Raw genomic sequence first — 13,084 nt, 5'->3', positions numbered from 1 at the left:
GATTTTACCTAAAGCAGAGCTATACGTTTCGACTCTCCCATCTCTTAGATCTCTTAGTTAAATAGGGCAGCTTCGTCTCCAATGCCCCTTCTCTTGGCAATAAAAGCAAATCGACTCTTTTGGAATAGCACATGGAACTACTTCAGACATTGCCTTTCTCTTATGATCAAACTTTTCGATCATATCATGTCTTTCGTTGCCATTGTCTATATCCATAGAGGTCTTGAAGGCAGATTCACAAATCAACTTTGCTTTTCTATTGTGCCAAACCATTGCTGATTCAGCAGTAATAAGCATATAGGTGAGATCTATAAGGGTCATGTCGCGGTTCATCATATAGTACTCTCTTACGAACTCACTATATGAGTTAGGAAGTGACTGAAGAACCCAATCAACATCCATTTCCTCACAGACAACGGATCCCAACATTCTTAACCTATCAATGTGTGACTTCATCCCTAGGATGTGTGCACACACCGACTTTCCTTCTTTATGTTTACTTGCCAAAAGGGGTTGAGTGATCTTGAACTTTTCAAGCCTTCGAACTTGTGGGTTAGGGAGAATAACTGGAGGAGGTGGAGGAAGTGAAGTATGATCTCTTGTTCCTTGATCGAATCGTGGAATATCATCTTCATGTGGAATGCTTGTTCCACGGGATTTGAGAAGACCATAGTTGTCAAAGTTTGACATCTACAAAACGGGAGAAAACGAATTCAAGTTAGTTGATTGATTGAGTCCTTAGTAAATCACCCAAATGAGATACTAAGGCTAGGACCCAACACAATATTCTACAACTCGGGAGAGGGATGTCGTAACCCAAATTGCAGAACATTTGAAAGTAAGTGAATGACGATTCACTAATTTCCACCATGAAAAACGAAAAAGAAATTTAAGTTTTAAATTTATGAAAACTCCTAGATCCTATGAGATTCATTGAACATTTCAATGGCATGTTTAAATCTCGATATGCCCCTCTTGTTTGTGACTGGGATGCCGAGGATCACAAAGCGGGTGTGAATAACCATGCAAACTACATGGTGCCCCCATATGTTACAGTCACCTATTCGATGTGCCGGTAAACCACACACACTCCACCGAACTATGACAAACATTGAGTCACCCTTTGCTACCTTTGCTTAAAACCATTTAGTGTGTCGGTAAACCACACACGCTCCACTAACGTCTTCGCAAGGGCACAAAGTGTAATTTCATGGAATTGCATCAATTCACTTTTGCCTAAGTAACTAAGACTGGGAATTTATAAAACATTTAGTTACTTTTGTAATTCATTATACTTATAATGGAAGGTTTCGTCCTATCCTACCCGTTCGGCTAACGACCCTCCACTAATCAAGAGTGCGGTGGGTAAGAGTGGATACCCATTCAATCGCCATTTTATAGACAATTTCCTTAAACACCCCTTATAGACCAGCTTCGTGAATGAGGCCTACTAACGGTAAGACTGACTTTTACTCATACATATATATAATGTTAGACTTTTAATGTTATATATAGTATAGGGTGTATTTTACACTGTTAAAATACTATGTGGTCAAATTTAATAATTACACTTTTAATTCAATTAAATTGTTAACCTAAACTTTTATGGATTTATTAAACCTCTTTTAATTATACGCCTTAATTAATTAATAAAATCATAAGGATGTGATTTGAACTTTTCAAAACAATACTAGGGTTTTAGAATTTAACATTCCTAATTAAACTTTTAATCAACTTTTAAATTCCAAAACTTGAGGGCAAGTTTTGAAACATTTCAAAACATTAGGGTTTAGAATTTAAATATACAACAAAATTAAACTATTAATTCAAAATTTAAATTCCAAAACTTGAGGGCAAGTTTTGAAACCTTTTTTAAAACATTAGGGTTTCAACTATTTAAATTTCAAAACAACAAAACTTTTGGGTTCAAATTTAAACTATAAAACCTAAGGGGGGAAAATATGAAACATTTCATAACACAAGGTTCAAATAACAAATAACCTAAATTAACATTTAATCACATAATTATCCATATTTGATTTATTTAATGATTTCTTGCAAAACAATTTACCAATTTAATCAAAATACTTAGTCAATTATCACATAAGGAAACAAATATTTTATTAATTGATAAATATCTTCAATTAGATCAAGAAAATACTCATATATATCATAAAATCGGATTTATATTGATCTAATATGATAAAGGCAAGTATCTCAAAGATAAACGGTAAGAAATCCCGAAAATAGCTCCATTTGACGCTCGAACTCGCCGAGTACCACACTGTACTCGCCGAGTACACTGTGGTACTCGCCGAGTTCATCAGCCAGGGAGCCCAAAAAACGATTTTGCAACTTGAATAAACACACAAGGCATCAATACAATAGAAACCAATCAAGGCTCTGATACCACTGATGGGTTTTGGTCATAAGACATCCTATGTGCTCATACAAACCCTAATGCTTGGATCTAGGTTTCTCTATTGTACATGCAAGTTATCCAAGACTATAAACCCTAATTCTAGCATTCAAGTAATCATATTAACATGAGAATAGGTTTAAGATGTTACCTTGATTGTTATGTAGCAATAACAATCCCAAATCTCCTTGTATTGACTTTAGAAAGCTTAGAGTCACAAATGTCACTCCTCTAATGGTTCACAAACACCATAAGCAAGAGGATGAAAAGGAGAGAGGATGGCGGCTACCCAAAAACGTGTGAAACCCTAGAACAAAGCTTAGCCACTTTTTTAGTCCTTAAGGGGTCTATATATAGTGAGGCTATTAGGGTTATCTAACAAGGAAACCCTAATTTGGATGCTTAAGCCCTAAGCAACCCATGGATCCCTTTCCTTAGGGCCTTGGACGATTTCTTATGGGCTTCCCCATAGATATCGTCCACTCCTTAATACAAGGCAATCCATGGCCCAAATTACAATTATCTTATAATTACAATTCTAGTCCCTTAAGCTTAATTAATCTCTTTTAGTCACAAAACTAATTACCAATTAATTATTGACTAATATTAATTAAACAATATGATTTCTCCTTTAATATATTATTCTCATAATATATTAATAAATCATATTTTATCCTTTCTCTCCATAATTCATCCTATCAAGTTGCTTTGGTGAAGGCAACTCAAAAGAACCATGCACCATCGGGTCAAGTACATACCAAAATAGTTGTGGACTTAGACACTAATCCAACACTTAATACCTTTAATAACTCAGAAAGTTTCCCCAATCTTCAGATCCAAGGCCAATCCTTGAAGCTTCAATGATTCCCCCTTCTTCTTCCTTCAAATCACTCAAAAATGGCTTGGAAGCTTGAATGGGCAACAATGGGGCTTAGGGTTCGATGTTCTGGGTGAAAGAAGCAGTGAAGGAACCCTAGGGGATAGAATGAGACGTTTAAATAGGCTCCAAGTCCCGAATTTTGGGTTTTCCTCGTACAGACCAGACTCGTCGAGTCTCCTTGGCCGACTCGTCGAGTCGGTCACTTACTCCTCGACCCGGATCCCGCTCGGACTCGCCGAGTTCCTCCTTGGACCCGCCGAGTCGCCCCTTAAAATTAGGGTTTTCTTTCCTTTCTTGGCCTTCCAAACTTTGGGTGTGACATGTATTTACTATACCTTCTATATTAACTTTATATTTCATTCCTGATCTGTTACTTGCTTTTCCTAAAACTCCTATACTTATTACTATGTTGTTACCTTCATAATTTTCATATCCTTTAGTTTGTAATTTTATATTAATATTATGTAATCTTTTATATCTTTTAATATTCCATGTGTACAATAAAATAGTGCAGTGTTTTGACTCAAGTCTACCTCCATTCCTGAGATTATTGCCTTTTTTAAATATGTTTTCCTTGATTTATCTAATACTAATGCTAATATTTGTGTTCCTAAATTTTTTCTTCCTAAAGCTTTTATTCCTATAATAACTAATCCTAGATGTACGAAATGTTTCTTTGACTGTTTTATCTTTTGTATTGTTTCTGGAGAAAATAGATCTATTGTTACTGTATTATCTACTACCCTTAAACTTTCTTCTCTACTACTTCGTATTAGCACTGTATTAACATTTAACATTCCAGTTTGATATAATATTTTGGGGTTTAATATATCCAGCTGATGTTGATTATATAAATTTATATTTCTATCTAAATCAATTTCTTCTTCTAATTGTACAATCTGTTGGTTACTATTAGCTCCTAATCCTCTTCTAATTATTATATTTACAAATGTGTCCGATGTAATTATATCTTGTATATTGCTAATTGAATTTGTAGCGTCTTGTAATGTTCTGCTACGTCCTAAGAAACTTCTATTATTATTCATTTTATTGGTAACCAATGTTTATAAGGTTTAGGTTTTCTTATTATTTTACTGTCTTCAATACTTAATTGGTTAATTCCGTTTATAATTCTGTCTAAATCACTTTCTATACTAGGTATGATGGGAGGATTTTTAACTTCTATTAATGTATTTAATTTTTCAATAATTTGTAATAATAGACTGATTATAAAATTAAATAATATAGGATATGTTTTATCACTTTTTCCTGTGCTCGAATATCTAGTAAATCCTGTAACTTCTTCTTTATTATCTTCTGGTTTATATTTTTTTTAACTTCTTCTAAAGCTCTAATGTATTCTTTAGAGTTTTCCAGTTTTAACTCTCAACGATAGTTTTGACGACCTGTAAAATTTCTTCTAACGTATTTATTTTAGGCTCAAATTGTAATAATTGAGTTTCTATTTTATTTATATGTTGTTTTGTCTCTATTTCTATTCTTTTAGGTTTATTATTTTCTAATTGATAGCTTAATTATTGAATTTCTTCTTTGCTTGGAATTAATCGTTTTATATCTTTTAGTTCTTTAACAATTTGATTATTCTGTTCTTTAATATATCCTTGGTTGTCTACTAATTTAGCTAAAAACTTAGTTTTTATAGTTGTATTTTTAACTATTTTTTCTATTATACTTTTATTATTTTTAAATTCTTTTTCTAAACTTTCTCCTAGATTAATAATTAAGTCTGTTATACCGTTTAAGTATATATTTTCTGTATGTAGACTATGTTTATATTTGTTTTTAAATCTGCAAACAAAATTATACTTTTCAAAGAGACTTTTAATAGGATCAACGCTTTTATTATATTCAAGATTTAAGAAGTCTAGTTTTTTAAAGTTGGTTGAATTGTATTGTTTAAGGCCGAGACAATTTTTTGATGGATCAATGATTATAAAAATTCCTATCCCTTAGCTAAATCTTATATTCCTTTAGTTCTTTATTAAGATTTTCGTATATCCCTTGACATAACATATTTTTTACAAAATTTTAGTGTTACAAAAACTTAAAATAAAATTATACAACCCAAACAAAACTATCATATCTCCTTAAATTATATTAAAACATAAAACAATCACATAATCTTCACCTGAGAGAGTTCTCGACATATAAAAATGGTCTTTATATATATATATATATATATATATATATATATATATATATATATATATATATATATATATATATATATATATATATTAGGTTTAAACATGTAGAAACCAAGTTGTTTGATAATGTAAAAATATATAGATTTTAAAAATAGAAACATATTATTTGTCCAGTGAAATAGATTCCATCACTTTCGAAAAAATCATGAATAGTGAAAATGTGTTTTTTTTTCTAATTTGATTAACGTTTTCATTTGTAAGTATTTAATGAGTATGAACAAAAACAACTTATTTTTAACTGCTGAAGTTCTTGTAATTTTGTTTTCCACTTATGGATATGTAGAAAACACGATTGATAAAGAAAAACAGTATTAATAATTTGAAATCTTAATGACTAATCATGTATTTCAAAAAAATATTAATTTACAGATATAATAATGCTGTTAGTAAGTTGATAAATTTGTTTTAAAATAAACATATAAACCGTTATTAAAATACAATTTAAGTTTTGTAAGTTTAGCTATCGGATAAAATCATGAATTTGTATGATGCTATATAAATTTGAGTATACTTGTAACACCGTAAATTTCAAAACAATTTTTCGCATTTTATAAAAACATAATTCATTTAATATTCATAAAATCATCAATGTTTGAAACTCAATCCATGCCATATAAAAATCCCAAGATCTCATAACATAAAAATCCCGTGTGTGTGTACTGATCAAGCCGGTGCCTTCCCACGGTCATCACTAGTACCTGAAACAATAACACCAAACACTGTAAGCACAAAGCTTAGTGAGTTCCCCAAAATACCACACATAACACATATTAGCCACTCGAGGCTATGGCTCTGTGGGTCCGTGGACCCTACTCTGTGAACCCTCTGGTTCTATCTCTGTGAACCTTCCGGTTCCAACTTTATAAACATGCACAGCATAAATCACATAGAAATAATGCAGTACAACACATAACATATAGCATACAAATACTCTTTCACATAACTCTGATTACCTACTCAAGGTAAAGTATAGTGAGAAGACTCACCTCGCGTATCTCGATAACTCACAAATCCCGAAAATCACTCGCGCTCGATCCCCCGAGCTATAATCCTCCTATAACACAATATATCTCTAATTAACACTTTCACAACTAAGGTTGACTAACCCTATCAAGTCAACACTGGTCAACTCTGGTCAATGGTCAACGGTCAACTTTGACCGGACTCGGCGAGTGCACTAGAGCGACTCAGCAAGTCTATACGTGTTCACTGACTCCCTCGGATCCTCTCTTGACACGTCGAGTACTTCCCTAACTCGACGAGTTCCACCTGGCATGAATAGCGGGGCCACCACGGCTCAACTCGCTGAGTCTCAAGAACAACTCGGCGAGTTCCGGCTTGACTCAGTCCCCTATTGACTCTCCCTGACTCACTGGGTCATCCCCCAACCCGGTGAGTCTACTCGCTGAACAATTTACGTGAAACCCCAACCCTACTCGCCGAGTCTCAAGAACAACTTGGCGAGTTCATGCCATGCACAAACTCTATTGACCTTCTGAGGTCAGATCTGCTTCCCCAAACCATAGATCTGGCCTTCCCAAGCATGAATGTCACGTAAAGTTCGAAACTTGATGATTGTATAACCCCCACACGACATCAAAAGGAGATTTGGTCCCAAAAATGACAACCTAGGTCCAATAACTCCATAATAACCCAAAAAGCTCCAACGGTTAGGGTCTCTGGACCTCTTTGAGTCCAGATCCAAGGCACAAACTTGAAGAGGGACCATTTGCTTCACATAATCACTCTCCAAAGGGGGGTTAGAAAACCCTAACTCTAAAGATCAACCCTAAAACTGAAGGAGGTTCGAACTATTACCTCAAAATGAAGCCTCCGGACTCTGGATCTGCTGGAATCTCACCTCCTCCTTGCTCTTGCCACCTTCTTCTTGCTAAACAAGGAATACAAAGGCCCAAAATTGACTTCCTCTCTCCCAAAACGATTTAGCTCTCTTAGGGTTCTTTCAATGGACTGGTAGCCGCAATGGAAGGCTATAAGTGCCCTTAAATAGGCTCCAAACCCGGGGAATTAGGGTTTCATTAAACAGCGTGGACTCGCCGAGTCCAGACGCGAACCCGTGCCCATAGCCACGATCATACTCGGCGAGTTTGAGATCCAACTCGCCGAGTCTCCTCACAATCACCACAATTATAAGAATGAATAATACCTGGGAATCCGGGCTGTTACAATAGTGGAAAATAACACAAAAAATCATGAAAATGACATTGATATATGACAAATTAAATATGACGACAATGTAGTAAACCTACATATAGGCAACATAATAAATTATAAATTAATATGATGAATGAAGTTTGATTTACTAAAACTAAGTAATAGATGCTATAAAAAATTAAAATTTGTTTCTAAATTTCTAAAACTTCTTTATAAATAACATTGGAAGTTTTATTTGTGAGTCTATCATCTTTATCTAAAATTAACGATTTTATATCTTCTCTACTTTGAACTCTACATAACGCAACATACAATTGGCATGCGGAAAAATAGGATCTTTGAGAAAAACAACCAACCTTGGATAATGACTTTTGTTAATAGTCATTGCAAAACATACGACCAATGGAAGTTCTCTACTCTGGAATTTGAATGAAATTTTTTGTTGAAGAACTTAAATACATTCTTGGAATAAAATCTCGATTTCCAATATTACTTGTAGATATGACAATTCCCTCAATAACACGTTGTCACAACTAGAAATTTTGTGTCTTGTAATCACTACACTCAAGTAAAATGTAGAATCAAAAACTTAAGAGCATGTATGATGCTTACTCTATGACAACAAAATTTCAATCCAATACACCATACAAGTACTACAAATAGTCAACAAGCAATTGGAAACCCTAGAAGTTCTTGTTTAGGTCCATTTGGACTAGGACTTCCTTATTGGACTCAATGGACCAATAAGCTTCCAATTTGACTATCATGGGCTTAGAACCTTTAAATGGGCTCTAATTGGACCCACATTCATTTATTTCAACATTTTGGGCCATATTGGGCCTAGAATGAAATAAATTAAATATTATGAACCATAATTAAACTTAACTAGCCCAACAAAGTATAAAAAATCACACTTATATTTTATAGGGCCAGCAATCATCAAACCTAACTCTAATATGGGCTTAGGGGCATTAAAGCCCAATACCCTCCTTTTTCTTTCAAAATCTCGGCCCAAAGCCAAAATCCAAGGGGGAAGAGTTGACTATTGGAGTGCCACCTCACTTATACCTCACATGCCTCCATGCATGGACCAACATGTATCTAGAAGTGTCACTTCCACTCCCTCTCTCTTCTTCTCCTTGCTCTCGGCCGAACACAACACACACACTCACAAAAATTTGTTCCACTCTCTCTAATATCTTGAAGAACATCTCCTCCCTCCTTCTTCAAAAATTTCGAGAATCAAGAGCTTTTCAAGGAGGCTTTTCCCACAAACACATCATCTAAGGTAAGTTGATGACTAATCCATGATCTAGCTACTTCATTTCATCAAAAATCTCTTCTAAATCTATTCCAACTTGTGATCATGCACCTTAGAAGTCACTAAACTCAAGATCTTCCAAGGAAAGGTTGCTTAGGCCGAAAATCACCTCACTTTCTTCCATTTCTTCTCCAAAACCGAAACCACACCCAAAGGTGAGCTTCATACCCCCTATTTTTCGGTTTTTATAAGTTTTGTGGGGGGGGGGAATACAAGCAAATGTGTAGATCTATGAGTATATGTATGCTTTGTATGATTTCTATGTTTATTTACATGTTCTTATGTGATTATGGTGTTGAAACTAGTCAAAAAGTCCTTAAAATCGAGATTTGCATTAGGATGTATGAAACAAGTGTTAAACATATTATTACACACAAATCATTTCTAGAAAAATAACCAAGTTGGTTAATATGAACTCCTTGGGCTAAAAATCCCATTTTTGGACTTAAAATGTTAAAAATATGAAGTTAAAGGGCCCAAAATGACAAAATACAAATTCTGATGGATGAAATGAGTCAAAACAGTTTCAATAATGTATTTTTCTGGAAATATTCTCTTTGAAGGATTAAATGTGAAATTTTTAAGCATAATGGGCAAAAAATGAATTTTTCGGCCCAATAAAGCCCAATATGCGAGATTTTCAAATTAGAGGGGCTGAAACTGTGATTTTCTGTAAAACAAGGGACTACTAGTGCTCCAAGTCCATTTCAAGGGTTAAAAATGCTTTTCGTATTTAAAAGGGACCAAAGATGCAAAAAATTTCTATTTTGGGCCAAAAGTGTAAAAACTGCGAAAATAAGGGTTTTAGCCGAGAAAATTTTCATTTGATGGACTAAAACTGTTTTTCAAATAACTTTGAGCTGAAAATTAACTTTTCTACAAGTTTTGATACTAAAGTGTCAAGAAAAAATGGTTTGAGGACTAAAATAGAAATTTATTTTATACAAAGGGTTAAATGTGTAAATTATCCAAAAGAAAGGGGCTGCAATAATGAAACATCCTAATGTTTTAAACAATAAATCCGACATGATGAAATACTAGCACCTCGACTATCGGCGAATTATAATACACCTTCAACACCAAAAATCGTTATCAAACGAATTGATTCGGTCTCGAATCAATAATGAATCCGAAATTACTAACACGACGAAACTTCAATACACACGCGGAAATTTCGGGAAGTCAATACACACGTGAGAATACACCAGACGTCGATACACCGTCTTTGGGCCCGAAAGTTTCAAATCGTGTTTGTTGGGCCTAGCTAGCCCAATGACATGATCTTTAGGCCCGAAGGAAACTCGCTTACATGGAGTTGGGTCTTATATGACCTAATTTCGTGTAAAAGGACTTTTACAGGCTTTGTGCTGTTGGACCCCAAGGGCCCTCTGGTGCTGCTAGTAAAGTCGAGAATTCACCAAATGCGAGTCGGGCTAAGGGCCCTTCGCATTCACGATAGCCTTGAACGACTTACAGAAAATATCGGATTAAGTGAATAGTGCGAGCGACGCCTAAGGGATCGTTTGTATGGTTGTAAACTAGTCATTTTCATTAATGTGTGTTTATAACAATTCACAATCCATAATTAATCCAACGTCACCGGGACTCAACGAATACACCTGTCGTAACGAAATAACAAGATATAAATTATTTGATGCAAAGTATTAGGAAAACATCGGGTTTTCCTAGGGTTTTCAATTAATACACCTACGAGTTACATACCGAGTTTTACAAATTGTATTTTTACATTTATAGAAACAAACAAGCATACTTACGGATCTTCACACCTTTTATACTATGCTCTTTTCAGAAAATATCGGATTTTCTGGCGATTTTCAAAACAATACAAACCACTATATTTCAAACATTACTTATGAACTCACCAACATTTCGTATGTTGACGTTTTTCAAAATACTTGTATTCTCAGGTAACAGGTAAATCGAAAAGGAAAAATGTACTCAGTAACGTCTTGCTGTTGTTTTAATTAGTACCGAACAATTTACTTTTGGGCATGTAATATTATGGATCAATGTACTAAATGTAAACGCTACCAGTTGTAATATTCCAATGCTTGGTAATGTATGATGTTATGTTTCATGTATATTCATTGTGATGGTATTTAATTGAGTCACAATAGCCCTCGGACGTTTCCGCCGTCTGGTTCGGGGGTGTGACACACGTTTACTCAATCACATCACCTACAGTCTTATGTCATTACACAAGCCATAGTTTTCTGACCAATGTTTTTCGGCGACATAAGTTGAACCCTAATTTTTAAAACCAACTTATGATTTGGCAGTCTAATGAATATCATGTCATTTAAAACATCAGGTGAGTATATATTTGGATCAAATTAATCATGAACAAACTCAAATTAGCAAAGACTATCTGAACTTAAATATTCAACTTTGTCTCTCGGAAACAATGATAACAAACGATCGTTTATTTCCTGAACAACTTCATTCTTTAGAGCAAGTATTGCTCTTCTCTTGAAAATAAAATGGGGGGTTTGGAACTCACTCACTCCAAATTTGCATCTTTTTTTTTTATTTCGTGTTACACCACCCTCCCAAAGCCTACCTCATATCTATATTGTTGGTAGACTTTTTACAACTTTACCACCCTCCCAAAGACTTTTGGATTTTTTACAACTTTACCGAAATATGATTTTTTTTCTATTTTTTATCGATAGACTCATTTTTCTTTTTACAATTTTTACTCAAATAAATAAATAAATAAATAAAACTTCTATGATATTTTTCCAATATTTTAACCAAAAAAATCTCAAGCATGCCTACCATCCAAATCCGAAAAAACTTTTGGTTTTTATATAGCTTTACCAATATATAATATATTTTTTTTCTGTTTTTTTATCTAATCACTTGCCTATTTTATTTTGTAATTTTTAAAAAACTAATACGCTTTTTTCCAAAGTTTAAAAAAAAATTAAAACTTATTTTTTCAAAATATATTTATAGCTTATCGTTTTATTGCCCAAGTCTTCCCCGTCGGGCCAAATTTTTGTTTCTTAATTTTTTACACAATTTTCAACAAAAGGTGATGTTGCCCTTGTTTTTGTCCACACACTCACTCTTTTTGCAGTTTTAATCCACATTTAGAAAAATATACGGCTTTGGTCCAAGCTTTTATTAGAGGGTTAGAAATGTAATAATGATTAGTAGAAGGTTTAATATGTAATTATATGTAAAAGTTAGTTAGTCGTTATGTTCTTCTTCTGTATATGTATATATGTAATCAGATAGATGATTGAATGAGAGTTTGAGAAGTTTTCTTCCTCATTTATGTTGTCTAATATGATATCAGAGTAGATAGCTCGTTTTCGCTTAATTCTTGATTGATCTTGATCTATTCTTCAATTTTTTTATCTCTGTTTTCTACTATTGATTCATCATGTCTAGATCTCAACCTGAAAGTTCACAAAATCAGAACATTGCACCAATGATGATAGAATGTTGCCTTATTACATTCATCATTCAGATAATCCCGGCTTCGTTCTTGTTTCTCAACCACTTACTGGTGAGAATTATCATTCATGGAGTAGATCAATGATGATCGCTCTTTCTGTCAAAAATAAGTTCGGATTCATCGATGGATCCTTACATGAACCTCCAATTTCTCAAGTTGTTAATCATAATTCCTGGATGCGAAATAATCACCTCGTTATCTCATGGATTCTGAATTTTGTTTCTAAGGAAATATCAACGAGCATCATGTTTAATGATTCTGCTCAGAAAATTTGGGAGGATCTCAAGGATCGATATCAACAGAGCAATGGGCCTCGGATCTTTCAAATTCGTAGAGAATTTGTGAATCTCAATCAAAATCAAGATTCAGTAGGCGTTTATTTCACGAAATCAAAGTCACTATCTGAAGAACTTGAGAATTTTAGGCCAAAATGTTCTAGTGGAAAGTGCGACTGCGATGGTGTGAACAAAATTGAAAAATATTTTCAATCTGAACAAATCATAAATTTCTTGATAGGTTTAAATGAATCGTTTTTTGCAACTCGTGGTCAAATTCTTCTTATAGATCTATTACA

The sequence above is a fragment of the Lactuca sativa genome, chromosome 4 (assembly GCF_002870075.4).
Source record: "Lactuca sativa cultivar Salinas chromosome 4, Lsat_Salinas_v11, whole genome shotgun sequence".
Taxonomy (NCBI): domain Eukaryota; kingdom Viridiplantae; phylum Streptophyta; class Magnoliopsida; order Asterales; family Asteraceae; genus Lactuca; species Lactuca sativa.
The sequence above is the reverse complement of the archived record's forward strand: the minus strand, read 5'-3'. Positions refer to the sequence as shown.